Genomic DNA, 14,710 nt, shown 5'->3' on the forward strand with positions numbered 1-14,710 from the left:
AGGCACTAGTTTTCCCTCACTAAAATCATGCAGCATCACTACCATGGGGATTAAGCAAAAACCACAACACATGCAGTGTCAAAGTTGAAGCTCACCTGAAGCCACAATGCACCTTTCTCTTCAGCCAGTAAGGCTCCTAATGTGTTGCTGGTCCTCTCATCTCAGGACTATGTTTTCCAGCCCTGATGTGTTGCTTCTCACCCATTGCCTTCCTGTAATAGTGAGGAAAGTGATAACATTTAGGAACATGTGTTTTCTACATGATGTACTGTCATTGGGGCAGTAAAAATGGCATTTGTAGAGAGCTTGGAGACTGCAGTGGTTACATGTTGAAATAAAAATCATTTTGATGATAGATGCTCAGCCTGAGATAGGTACCAGAGTTTTGTGAATATGCAGCCATACTCAGCTACTTTGCATGTTATCCCTTTCACCACACTATATTTTCCACCGTAGAGACGGCCTACACAAACAAGGTTGTGGCATTGCCATCATATACAAAGATTCATTCATACTTCAAAACCTCACATACCCCCATACACTTCCTTTCAATTACTCTCTCTCACTTGCTCCCCTCCATCACACCCGCATCCCACTCTTGGCTACCTCATTTGCCACCCCAAACACACAATCCCAACTTCCACAGTGACTGGACTGACTTCACAACTAACAACCATAGCTCCCCCTGCATCAATATCCGCCTGGATATTTCAACCCTGGTAGTACTCATCCAGACACTGATCCCATACCAATGTATATCCTCACTCCACTCACCACCTATAAACTCACACAACTGGTCACCTAGCCCACACATGTAGCTGACCAGACCCTGGAGCTTTTGATTTCAAGCAAAACCATGTCTCTATGGAAAATAGAATCTGGGTGTCATGGCCTGAACACTCTGTGATCCCCTTCACACTCACTATACCACCCAACATCCCCCACCTGCCACACATCGCACTAGCCCCCATCCAGACAAACCGAACACAGGACAGAAACACCTTAGCACTACTCATACCACCACCCTTCTCCTCACACACTCACATCCCACTTTTCCCCTCAACTATTTTACAACACCACTATCACAAAGGCACATGACAAACTTGCCCCACTCAAAGCAGGAAAACCCGGCAACTACCATAGTACAACAGTTCCCTCTTCTCTATAATCCAGGAAACCAGGTGCCTTGAAATAGCCTGGCTGAAGAACACATGGCCTGCCACTAGGACACCCCTCAGACACTGCTGCAACAAATACAAAACAGACATATACAATGCCAAAGCCACCCACTTCCTCCAAGAACTCCAATCCACCAATCATATGCAGAAACTATTCATAAACATCAAATCCCTCTCCAAACATCATCCACACCTTCAACCACTCCAATATGCAACTCCATCAAAGACTACTTTAACTCTAAAATACACAAAATCAGGCAGGCCCTCCCCGCAGATCTCTCTCTCTCCATATGCTCAGAAATTCCAAACATATGGGGCATCTTCTGCCCCATTGACACAGACACCCTCATCACCCTTTCTGCCAAAACAAAACCTGCATGCTTCTTCTTGGATGACACATGCCCACCTCAAGCCGCTTCAAATTGCATCACCACCCTCCTTCTACACTCGCGCACCATCATCAACTCCTGCCTGGTACTGTCCCCTCTGCACTCAAAACTGGACAATAATCATGCCTGCTCAAATCAAATCAAATCAAATCAATCTTTACTATGTAGTGACAAACAGCTCACGAAAGAACAATAAATAAGTGCAAACATAAAGGGTCTCATTTTGCAAGTGCCCGTAATTTGACATGGGGATCTGTTAGGTTTACATTTCAGCGAAAACAGGTCCCCAGCACCAAATATTCCTCTTTTGCACAGCGGCGTGCAAAAGGGGAGTATAAAAAGGTGGAATGCACATTTATACACTGCCCTTTTGCTCTTCGACATGCAAATGAAGTAAAGCTGCTCACCATGTAGACATGGCAGGCAGCGTTTAAAATGAATTCCTATGGCGTCTGCCTGCTTTTTCCCGTTGCAAAAGGCTGGCGGACTCCACAGCGACCCCCGGCATTTGTGCTGGCATAAAAATCCATGCCAGCACAAATGGTGGAGTATTTGCATGACAGAGAGGAAAGAGGCTGCAGAAACGTAACGTACGTTCTGCCCCTCCTCAACGTCATACAAATAAAGTAAAATATGGAGTACTGTAAATGAAATGTGTAAAGGCCTTTTCTAAATTTGATTTACCGTACTCCAGAAGCAAAATAAGCTCTGAGTCATCCAAAGGATTAAGCACGGACTTGAAAAAGAAATCAAATTAATAGATAATCATATAGTATGATAACACCCTCAAGCAAATCTTAGCATGATAATATTATGATAGTTTAATATGATATGATAGTTTATTTATATAGCGCCTATACACAATGTGTTTGAAAGCGCTTCAAGGCAAGGGAGGTAACAAGGGAAAATACAATGACATTCTTACAGGCCATGAACAGTAATGGTGTGAAATTAACTATCATACTCGGCCTGACGACATTTCAGATAGTGCAAGAGCTAAAACATAAATAAGGAAGGGAGGGGGAGAGTGGGAAGGAAATGGAAACAGACAGGCGACTACCATACTAGGCCTGATGACATTTCTGGTGGAGCCGGAGAAAACAAACGGTGAGGGAGAGGGGTACAGAAAGGGAGGGGAGGAACAAAACAAGCAATTATCGTACTAGGCCTGACGACATTTCCAATAGTGCTGGAGAGGGGGGGCTAAGGGTAGGGGGAGGAGACAGACGAGGTTGCTATCATACTAGGTCCAGGGACAATTCTGATAGAGTAAATGCATAGAAGAAAGTAAGGGGAAGAGGGGAGGTGAAGGGAGGATAGGGGGAGGGGACGGGAAGGGAGGGGAGGGGAAGGGAGAGGAGGGGAGAGGAGGGGTGAACAGAGAGTAAGCAGTCAAACAAACTATTAAAACAATTGAAATAAAAAACACCATCCCATTACTGCTAAAAACAGGATAAAATCAGGTAAGGTAGTCAAGGTGGACATGGTACATTACAGATCAGAAGGATTGACAAATTATGTCCTTATCCTCATGGCATCTATATATCTGTAAAATTCTTAGGTATGTTTCCGCACTCAGCTGATGCAATGTATCAGTGTTAGGTTGCCCTCTGCTGTCCAAATAGAAAAGTACACCTCTGTGTGCCCTCCTATTTCAGCAACAGCTAGCATTCAAACAAAGAGAAATGAGCATGATTCTATGTAGCCACCTTCACCTTCCACTATCGCAAACATTTGGAATAATTTCAAGTTACTTCTTTCCACCCCCACTTCTCTTCACAAAGGGTACAGCGGTTCCAGTGTCAATGAACAGTTAATTACCGGCTCAAAGTTTCAGTCTCTAAAGAGCAAAACGCTGTAGAACGAAGGCCTCCTCGTGAGCTAAAACTGAAAGTAGGTGCTGTAATTATTCTACTACACAATCTTATGCCATCACGTGGACTCTGCAAAGGAACAAGGATGACAATTACGTGTCTACAAAGACAAATCATAGAGGCCTGTGTAATCGATGGATTAAACTTAGATACTGTTCTCATACCACACCTACCTCTCATTCCATCTGATACAAATATGCCTTTCAAATTTAAAAGAAGGCTGTTTCCTATAGGTTTAAACTTTTCAATTAACATTAATAAGTCACAGGGACCTACGCCCCTCCCTGGAAGTGATCAGTAGTAATTCTGATATTTAAGAAGGAGGACAAAAGTGACCCTATGAATTACCGACCGATATTGACCTTTGAGATATGCTACAATGGCGTATCTTATGCCGGAAACAGCTAGTTAATTAAATATTGCTCTAATTCATGGCATACAAATGGATCCTTGCAAGTCATGAAGAAAAGAAGAACAGGGTGGTAACATGTAAAGTTCATGACCCTTCAAATTGGAAGAATTGTTCTCCCTCTAACAGCCTTATACAATGGGCAGAAAATAATCAAATGTACCACATCTTCCATCACAGTTTCATCGCATTTGCACCTGCATGAGCCATTGTCTAATTCGCTCCACTTACATGTTTTTTTTTCCTGTGGGAACATATTGAATCTGAGTTTCATTATTAAGGAAAGCCCACATCTTTGTGCAGTCCAGAGTAAATACGACTCAAAAACCCATGTACGTTTCAAGGTAGCATGGCATCACACCCTCAACTTCACTAACTACTGTTCTTCCCTTTGTCTATTGCAGAGTTCCTGGTATGTGAATTTGAGTTTACTTTCTGAATTTGTGCTCATCTGTCGTGGGTTTTCAAAGCATATCCCGAAACCCAAGGTAGTCAATTGTTTTTTAAACATCCCTTAGGCAACAGATTTTATTTGCTACATCACTTTTGATTAAGTCATCTAAAAGGTTCAGTATTAAAGAAGCCCTACTCAGAACTTTCTTTGGGAAATTCTTTTTGAACAATTTTTGCACAATTCCAATGTGACATGCCTGGAGTAGCCCTAAACGTCAGTCCCATATGCTGCGGTTTCTGAGCTTTTGATTTGTAAACATGCAGCATATGGTTCACAGGGGACTGCCCAATTTTCTTTGCAAAGCAAAAGATGGAATCATTTGTTTGCTACATACCGGCAGATGCCTTTCAAATTTGAATCCCTCATACTAATGATCTTGAAAGGTAATGCCCAGGTTGTCATAGTTTTCTTCTCACTCAATCTTTTCATTCTTGCACTAAATAGCATGAGTTATCATTTCCTTCTACCAATCATCATCAGTTATGATTTAGTAGTGTTCACTGATAGCCCACAATGATTATTCATGAACTCGGAAAACCTGTTAAATTAGAATTTGAAGAGCCTTGGGAGTAGGAGCCAATAGAATTGAGTCACCGCCATAAAATAATAATTGAAGCACATGACCAGCAGCCCTTGGCGTATCTCGTATACTAGTGAAATCTGACTCCAAATCATTAATATATAAATAAACAATGAGTGTTTTTAAATCACAGCCTTGTTGCAATCCTCTCTTCGGGGAGAAAGATGCTGATAGACTACTGATTGGACCGTGCCTCTTTAATAGTCAGCTTGGAATATATTCTCCTTAAAATAATTTATACTGCTGTGGGCATCCCCTTATCACATAATAGTGACCATCATTTTCCCCTGCCCACACAATCAAATGCTGATGATAGGGCCATAAATGCCAAAAACATTGAAGTTCCTTGCCCCATTGATGCCTTGCTAGGGTGTAAATTAGCCTTGCAAATAGTATGGCTACTGTGGCCAATAAAGATATTGGCCGATAATAAAAATGGGGACTAATATTGCCCGCTTCCAGGAATTAGGGACAACACTGGGCCTGCCAATTATGTTAAACAGTTATATTCATAATAGGACCTAAAACCCCAGATCTATTTTGTGAACATCCACTGGGTGATGGTCAGGGCCCAGGCTTTTTCCATTTGCCACTTTTAAGAGTTCTACTTTGACTTCCATGGGACAAGAAATTACATTTAAATCATTTCTTTCCATTGGAATGGCCATTACCTCTCTCATAATCTCATTTTGTGTTTCCAATGGCCAAGTTGATCAGTATAATGTGTGGTGTACCCATAATGACTCCATTATGTTATAATGGAAGCCTGGTATTTCTTATGGACCTTATCTAGCCTCCCCTATTATGGCGCAGTATCTGTGGCGGTTGTTTTTTAAGGATGCCCCATTTAGTACCTCCTATACCTTCACTTTCTGGTCTTTCTTCCCCTGTTCTGTTTTACATAGGCGCATCAACCATTACACCCACCTTATCACAGTTCTCCTTCTTTAGCTCTATTAGGAGTTCCATTTTAGCTAATCCTCACACCTTGCTAAACCACACTGGCACCCTCTGTTTCATTCTGTTTGGTTTGATTTAGGTGATCAAAAAGGGACTTTTAAGAAAAAATGTAAGATATCTAAAGGTGGGTGTCAAGAGATTGTTTATTTGATTTGTGTGTTCAATTAATAGTCCCTAAATGATTTAGAGCGCTAACGGATGGTATTTTAAATACATTTTCATGGGCAATCGACATAATTGTATTGATTTGTCTGGTTTTTGTCCAGCTTCTCTCCCTTAATGAAGATGTTAGAATCATATAGGACATAGAAACCGGTCGGTGGTGTTCTTCATAATGAAGTGCTTAAATATAATTTGTATTGCTAGAATTGTGTCTGCAAGTGTTAGAATTGAACATATATACAGGTTCCTAGAGATCCAGACTCAGATCATAAATCCCCCAATATTCCTCCCACTGACAGATGACCTAACTGCAACAACACATCACCACACTCAACCTCCTCAACTTCTTCCAATGTGGCTTTCGAACTGGACACAGTACTGAGACAACTACACTTCACATCCTCAATGGCCTCCACAAAAATCACAAAGGACACAGAGCACTACACCGTCGACCACACCATTCTTCTCAACATCATATCCCACAGCATGAAAATCTCATGCAGTGTCCACAACTGCTTCACCTCCTTCCTCACTGACAGAACGTGCTTTGTCTTCATGCCCCCTTATCAATCAGACCTCTCCCTGTTACCACTCCTCTTCAACCTATATGTAAAATCCCTCGTGCAGGCCCTTAGCAAACACATCAATTTCAGCCAATAAGCAGATAAAACAGAAATATACTTTCAAATCTCAGTCCCTTTATAACTCCACACCCCTAAAATCTGCTTGTCCACCATCACCAACTAGATAGCCACCAACGTCCTCAAACTCAACCCTTCCAAAACAGAATACCTGCTCATCTCCCCCCTAGGCACAAACCTGACCTCAGCCCTGGATCATAAAAACTCACCATGGACAACCCACACATATCCCTCTCTGCACCTGTCACATCTCTTGGCTTCACCATCAACCCACACCTTTCCTTCACACACCACATAGCTGTTGTCAACAACTACACCGTCAATGTAAGATCAGACACATCGTTTCCCCAACTACTTACGAATTGAAGTGCAAGCAGTGGCTCGGTCTAAGCTGCACTATGTTAATGCTCTCCTCACTGGACTCACCAACAGCACACATGCCCCCCGGCAAGCCACACAAAATACATCAGCCTGGCTCATCTCCACCCACCCAAACATTCCCACATCACGTCTCCCTATACCCCAGAGAAATGCCTTCAAAGGACTCTGCATTATATTCAAATCCATTCACCACAAAACCCCACCTTACCTTCATGACAAACTCAAACCCATCACATACACAAAAGCTAGACAAGCCAGACAGCATATTTGACACATTCCACTCTGAAAACTAACATACACACAAGAAAAGCATATGCCCATTGGGCATCCAGGGTGGGGAACCTCCTACCTCTTCATATCCACCCTCCATCACCACTTTCAGAAAGATCCTTAAAATATGCTTTGTTCCCCACACATAACCCTGCCTTCCTCCCCTGCCACCCCTTGTCTATCCTAATCTTTCCATCATATCCTTAGAAAATCTTGTAGCTTCCTCTTCACCTCCCATCTTTTCAACATTTGCATCAGGTAAGGCACTCCAGACCCTCTGTCTAGAGCCAGTGGGAGCTGAACAAAAATGTACATAAAATAAATCATTACATACCCACATTGGTGATTGTTTAAAACCCTAAGAATAAAGAAAGCTCAAGAGAGCTACCTTCATTTAAGCACTGGATCCCACGAGACAGTGGGGTGATGTATAGGGCCCCTTCTTCAATGTATCTAAAAGACCTCTTCAACGATATGGCTCAAGGATTACTGTCAGAACTTCCCAGTACCAGTTCTAGTCTCACTTTAACCTCAGTTCTGCTTTAAGGCAATTCAAATAGGCAATTGTAACAATGTAATATTCAAGTTCATGGTAATTAGATTTGAATTCTGAATCCTCTCTGCAAATATGAAGTTATTGTAGAAAAATCATCTACTCTTATGTAAAAACTGAATTGAACCACCAGCATATTCGCTTTTTGAGGAATTCCGATAACAACTGTAAAACTCTGCCAGAAGTTACTAAATATTGGGAAATCCTCACACTGATAGGGTTGTCTTTGGAGAAATATTTGATTGATCCATGGGCTTTCAAATGAACCATCCCGAGAAGCAAACTGGTGTGAAACGTGCAGCGGAATTCAGAAATATCATATCTTTCCAATTTTAAAAGAAACTATTAAAGGACTTGTGGTAGTCCCTTTATACCTTAAAAAATGCGCCTCACCAAACATAAGAAAAGCTTTCTCAAGATTTTGGTTAAACATATTATAAATGAGGGTAGACCTGTCTAGGTGGAACAGGGAAGACCCTACCAAATGGGACATCTTGATACTGTGAACCCACTTTGGAAATCCTTAAACATTTGTCTGCAGAATATGTTGCTCTTCACAATTTGTGCATTTACATATTTAAGGGTTTTGTTCATGATCAATCTTGTGTTTTTATTGATCACTGAATCGAATAAAATTTTGAGTGGGACATATTTAACGTGATAGGTTGGGGAAATCGTAATCATTTAAGAAGTACTGTGCAATATAGAATGGGAGGTGTATTTTAGATTTGGATGTAATAGATGTATTTTTAAAACTATTTCCGTATGATGATGTATAATATGAATTCTACTATGAAAGTGTGTAAGGTTTACTTTTGTTTTAAACCATAAGCACAATAAATAAATAAAATTAAAAATGATACTATTTACATGGTCAATGGCAGGCACAGGATCTGGAAACTTGCAGAAAGAAATGAAACATATGATTGAAAGTGTGGGCCTGGATTGGCCCCACAAAGCCCTCTGGATGAGACCCCTCAAAAGTAGAGGAGGAACAAACACTTGTGTATCTTTCGGCACACCTTTTGACTTGAAATGATGGAGAATAGGTTAGCAGAAGAGAAGGCTCACATGATTTGCAGCACTTTACACAAAATATTCAAAAGGCCTCTCCAGAATTAATACTTAAAAAAACTGAACTCTCAGATTTTAATGAAATTAATAGTAAATGTCTACAAACACATGATGAACTGAAGGCCAAAATAACTAACCAACCCATGCATACGACTGGCTTATTAAATTACATTGTGAATATAAAACAAATAACTGAAACAATGTCAAGATTTCAATGCAAAAATCTTAACAAAAGACATTGACAAACAGAATTCGATTAGCTGCATAATGATGTAATAATCATTATGAAGCAAAGGACTCGGTTAACCCAAGAGAAAGATGCTGCTACTCTGGAAATATACCAGCTTGCCTGTAAGTGATTTCAACGCGGCACTCCACCTAAGTCAATGCCTAGCGTGTGATGTACAGCTGGAACCCTTAATTATTTATTTATGTCTATAAGTTCTTTATTTCTGAATGATATACCCCTATATCACGCCCCTCTCTTTGAATCCCCCCCGGTCACACTGAACCAGGAAACAGGCTGTTTTGCAAAGTTAAAAGGATTTATTTTATTTATTTCACAATATGTATATATCACACTATTTAATATTTATACAAGGATCACCAATGGGGTGATGTCACAACAACTCTCTTTAATCACACGGATTAATGATAGGAAAAATAATGCAGCATAGAATAATACTTTGTGTGGGTTCAATCAAAATGCAATGTGATTACTCTTTCCCCCTACACACTACTCAATCCCCCCAATATGCAGTATAAAGAGATGGAAGGAGAGAAAACAGGTTTCAGGAATACACACTCAACAAATACAGTATCAATCCCAATTTCCCCCAGCAAACTCAGAGAAAAACAGGAATGGTTACAACTTGTCAAAATGGTTTTGAATGTGGCTTTGAATGAATGGGAAAAACACTGAAAATGGATTTAATTCACTAAAATGGATTCAATATTAGTGGGAGCCGCTTTGTATGGTTTCAGATAAACACTATCAATTATTATTGAGTAACTAGCAGGTTAAACACTTAATTCTGAGATTGGATGCAAGGAACAGCTATTTCACACATGAGAGATTTGAGCTAAATGAAAAATGTGCAGCAAACAATTCCACGCACGGTAAGCGTGAAAGCGGAATAACTATAATGCGGGATTGGATTCGTTGGAAAGCTGAGGATGTTATCTTCAATTAGACACTTTTTTCAGAAAGAGTCAAAAATTGCAAAAGAAAGATGCGCTTTTTAAAATGAAAAACAAGATTTCTGTACACTAGGGAGACTATGAAGCCGCAAACTACACAACAGCACAGCCACCAGCCCAGCAATGCCTCTGGATAGTTTTTGCCTGCTGAGACGCTCGCCTTTCTTCAGAAAATATATTAGCGCAAAGATGATTTAAACACTACTATTACCAAAGGACTATAGGGATGCGAGAAAGATTCAGGTAAGACAAAAGAATTGCTACAATGCAGTTCTGGATATACTAGTATGGGTTTGGATAGGATTACTTATGGATAAGATATTTGCTAGGGACAATCCTATGCTATAGATACTCACTACCAATGTTTGGAATGGACAGTCAGAGATCTGGTCAGGGAGACTTTCTGAACAGGAATTCAGCTAGCACACTAGACTGGACTCAAGGCGCTCTGGTTCTGCACTCAGCACGGTTCTCTGGACACTGCACGGCGGGATTGGACTGCATCTGACGGGTTAGTTCTGGTTCGCAGCTATCTGGTCACAGCTCTGCTCTACTGGGTTGGATCTCTGGATTCTGGCAAGAATTCTTAGCAAGAAAGCAGCAACAGCACAGCCAGGCTGTTCTTTTTGGTTTCTCTTGGAGGTCTGGGGTAAAATCTGGTTTCAGGATTTTTTAAAGGCCAAGCTGGGAAGGGTTCAGCTTTGGAAGTGGGCCTTTCTGCTTTCAAAGTTCTGGAGTCTGGAGTCTGGAATCTGGAATATGGATTTCTCTTGCAAAGTGCTCTGCCAGCAATCGGATGGTGGGTGAATGTGTGTCTGTTTCTAGGTTTTTTCTAAGCTGTCTCTATTTATGTATTTTCTAAAAGGGCAGGTATGCTGAATTATACTAGGCACACCTCTAGGGATTCTATTGGTTAGGGTATTTCCTCTCTCCTGATTTGAGAAGAAAACAGAGTGTCATGATGAAGCTGTATTTTATGATCCAGGGAGAACCTCCCCCCTGTTTCTGCACATGAAATCTATTTTTAATTCAAGACATATTTACAATTTTACAAACTGGCTAGCAATAGCATATTAATATCACAGATTTTGTGGAGCAAGTATTCATCCCAGCCCCGTCTCGGTGAGAGCTTGGGTCTAGATTTGGCAATTTTTTGTACTTTTGGTCTGGTACCCAATGTCAGATTTGTCCAACTTTTTAACACATATGTGCGCATGATATCTGGGCATAATCATGTGAAGTTTCATGTTTCTGGCATCACCACAATTGCTACAAAACCACAAATTCTGTAGGCTTGACCCTGAACATAGCACAGAGTTCTGAGTAGTTTTAAAACGTGACCAGAATTTTCATATTAACAATGCTGTATTTTACACATTTTTACAATTTTGCACCGTCCTCTGTCAGTCCTTTTCAAAAATATACTTTCTTGTGCTTTAAGAATACACAAAACTGTCTGTCCCGCCCCCAAAGCTTTGGTGGGGCAAGAGCAATCCCTGCAGGGTTTCTGTTGACACTTGTATTTGCATATTCTTTTCAGCCAAGGGAGTCCTTTGTCTCTCGCACGAGCAGCAGAGCAAAATTCCCTCCCCTCTTCTTTAACACCTGACTGGGAGTTCCTGGCCTTTGATGAGAAGCAGGAGGGATGCCTTTTGTTGGAGCAAATTGTGGAATTTGCTTTGAAGTTCTTTGGCTGGTATCAATTTACTTTAAAACCCAACTTGTTTACATTTGTCTTATATAAAATAAACTTACATTTTCAAAATAGGCAAACAGATCTCTAATTCCAGTGTTTTTAAAATATAGAGATTAAGTAGTTGCAACCTATATTGCTTTTGATGGCAAGTCACTTAATTCCAACCATTTGATTTGAACTGCACAAGTTTAAGCTTCCAGTGTAATTAAATGACAGCTTTCTTACAGGCGGCTGACGGTACTGCGCCCATATTTTACAGATTTTCACAAACAAGCACACTTTTTAATGTGGATATTCTTATGGTGAATTCTGCTTCTCCTGACATTGTGTGCTTATATGGATTCCTTAAATAAGGTGATGGTTAACACCCAGCAAGGATGTTGGATATTTCCTGATGTTTTGAACCATTATTTTGCAATTTCAGCAGCCAAGGAAAAACGGATTTCAGAGCACTTCTGGGATTCCTTGCAATGAAGTACTGCCTCTCATGTAGTTTCCATGTTCCCTCTGTGGGCAGCCCAATGACAGGTTTTAGCAGTGTGGTCTCCTGTTCCACCACTGACACAGGCAAAGTAGATTGGCAGCCAACTTTTCCGGTTTCACTGCACAATTTTCAGAGGTTTAGCGCGCTTAGGGCTTTTTGCGGCCATTTCGCTGGTTCTGGTGCCACCAGCACACAGTGATGTCACAGGGCAGAGCCTAGTGGGTCAATACATACCACACACCTCACAAGTGACAAACAACCAAATGTGAATGATCAAAATGAAGTAGCTCCTCAAGAATTAATACAGCAAATAGAGAGAAATGTCAGATTAAAGCAGAAACGGGACACACTAGGTTCGATAACGCAAAGTCAGAGAATGAACACCTAAAGAAAGAATTAACTAGCTAGCATATTATCAGTAAGCAGTCAACAGAAGAAAAGCAAATTCATCAGAATGGAAAAGGCGGATTACAGAAGGAAATACAAAATACAAATGAAGCACTGGCTTCCAAATCTAGGCCATTTAACACTAGCCAGGCTAGTCTGAATGAGTCTAGGGAACAGCTAGTATGAAGCAAACTGCATATCATAATTTAAATGGATAACAATGCTATATTGAGACAAGGAATTCAAAATGTTCAAGTGACTTTGGACTCAAAGCCTAAAACTCGCAGAGAGATAAGTTTCATGGAAGAGAGGAGATTGTCCCAAATCCCTGAGAGTATCTCTTCATTGCCAAAAACTCCCAAAAGTCATGTTAGTGGTTTGGGCACAACTAGCCATATGCAGGATATAAAGGTTGTCAGATACATCATCACCCCTTCCCAAACTCACCCAGACACACATGAAGACCTGATTTCCTTATCAGATACAGAGGAATGCAGTGTTATTTATTTGAGAGGAGAAGAGAGTGGTGCACTTAGTATGTCAGGGGTTGACAGGTGAGGGAGTGAAAGCATACCCAAACAGAGAATTAATGAGTCGAAAATGAGTTAAGGGTACAATAATAACAGTGTATGATACAACAGAGACACCATTTAGCACATTTGGCTGACATTGAGAGACAGGAAAAGCCAACTAAAAAGAGCATTTTAAATACCAGGGACTATTGTGATGTTCCAGAGCTAATAGGCAGATGGAAAAATACTGAACTTGAGGGGCAATATAATGGTATGTCATACTATCGAGCCCCTCAGAAAAGGATTGAGGCACATAACCCAGAAGAACAATGGAGAAGAGAAATGAAACAGGGTCCACAGTACCATGCAAGTAGGAAATCTCCTTAAAGTCTTAAAGAAAGGGAGGAAATATACGAGGTGGGATGGGGATTAGAGTAGTGCCTCTAATTCTGATGAGAGAAGCTGGGCTCTGGTAAACAGACATAGAAAAAGAAAACCACAATCACAATTTTTGAAAGATCCAATCAAACGGATAAAGGAAATAAAAAGCTTTATGACCCCCCCTGCCATACAAATGGTAAATATTCTGTTTGGGAACATCTAGAATTGTACGAACGGGTGAAGGTATCACTTGGATTAAAGAATGATCAAAATAAAATAGACTTTGTAAAATCAACATTCTTTCGAGTCTTCAAGTTTCTTTGATGAACTGGAAAACAAAACCACTATGACCCTCTTACAAGGTGGCCATTTTGAAATATTTTTCCATTTACAGAAATCCCCAAGAAGCCTGCAAGGCAGCCTACAATTTAATGTGTGCTGAGGAGCAATTTCCTAGGGGGTTTCCGCAAGAACTCTAGCATGCATTTGCCCGGATTTCTCAACGTGTCAATACTGAAAGTCAAGATTTCAAAACAACACTCTTCCATGCCTTTTCAAAATATGTAGTAACTAAGTTAGACTCTGGAACTCTTGCTGCGAGTATCTATGAAGTACAGAATTCAACAATCCCCCAAAAGAAAAAAAAAGAGCCCAAGCAACTTCCTGCTGCAGCCACCATTGAGATAGCAGAGGTGAAAAGTGCTCCTCAGTTGGACCTAGAAACAGGGGGGCCAAAGACCTATTCCTCAGATGTTAAGGAACCTAACAGAAGCCAGCTGACAAGTCCTCAACCTGGGGCCAGATTACAGAAACATTACACTGGTGCAAGTGTAATGTTACATCTTATTAGCACTAGGGCAAAGCTTGCACTAGTGTAAAAGACATTGGGGCAATATTCGAAAAACATTTGCATCATGGCAAGTGTCTATTTTATGAAATAAGCATTATGGCAAAAATTTGCCCTGGTGCAAAAATGCATTGAAAGTGCATTTGTAGTAGGGCAAACGTTGCCCTAGTGCTAATATGGTGCAACTTTGCACTAGCCACGGTGCAAAGTTTCTATAAAGATGCCCTATTTTTTGTAGAGAGAGAGAAGTCAATCACCACCTCATAAGACTAATTAAC

At 40.7% G+C, this 14,710-nt stretch overlaps 1 protein-coding gene across 4 annotated transcripts in view; it reads right to left on the reverse strand.

Moving 5' to 3' along the window:
- The window catches only part of CTNND2 (catenin delta 2), a 3,553,726-nt gene that overhangs the window by 3,497,120 nt on the left and 41,896 nt on the right, over positions 1–14,710 (reverse strand). For 3 of the 4 annotated variants that reach the window (XM_069613768.1, XM_069613765.1, XM_069613766.1), the window contains exon 2: positions 96–212. The exons of the other annotated variant lie outside the window; for it this stretch is intronic. The gene's annotated coding sequence lies outside the window, so the exon portion shown is untranslated. The remainder of the gene's footprint in view (positions 1–95; positions 213–14,710) is intronic. 4 annotated transcript variants of the gene reach the window in all.

Source organism: Ambystoma mexicanum, chromosome 5p (genome assembly GCF_040938575.1).
Source record: "Ambystoma mexicanum isolate Mex_15411 chromosome 5p, UKY_AmexF1_1, whole genome shotgun sequence".
NCBI lineage: Eukaryota > Metazoa > Chordata > Amphibia > Caudata > Ambystomatidae > Ambystoma > Ambystoma mexicanum.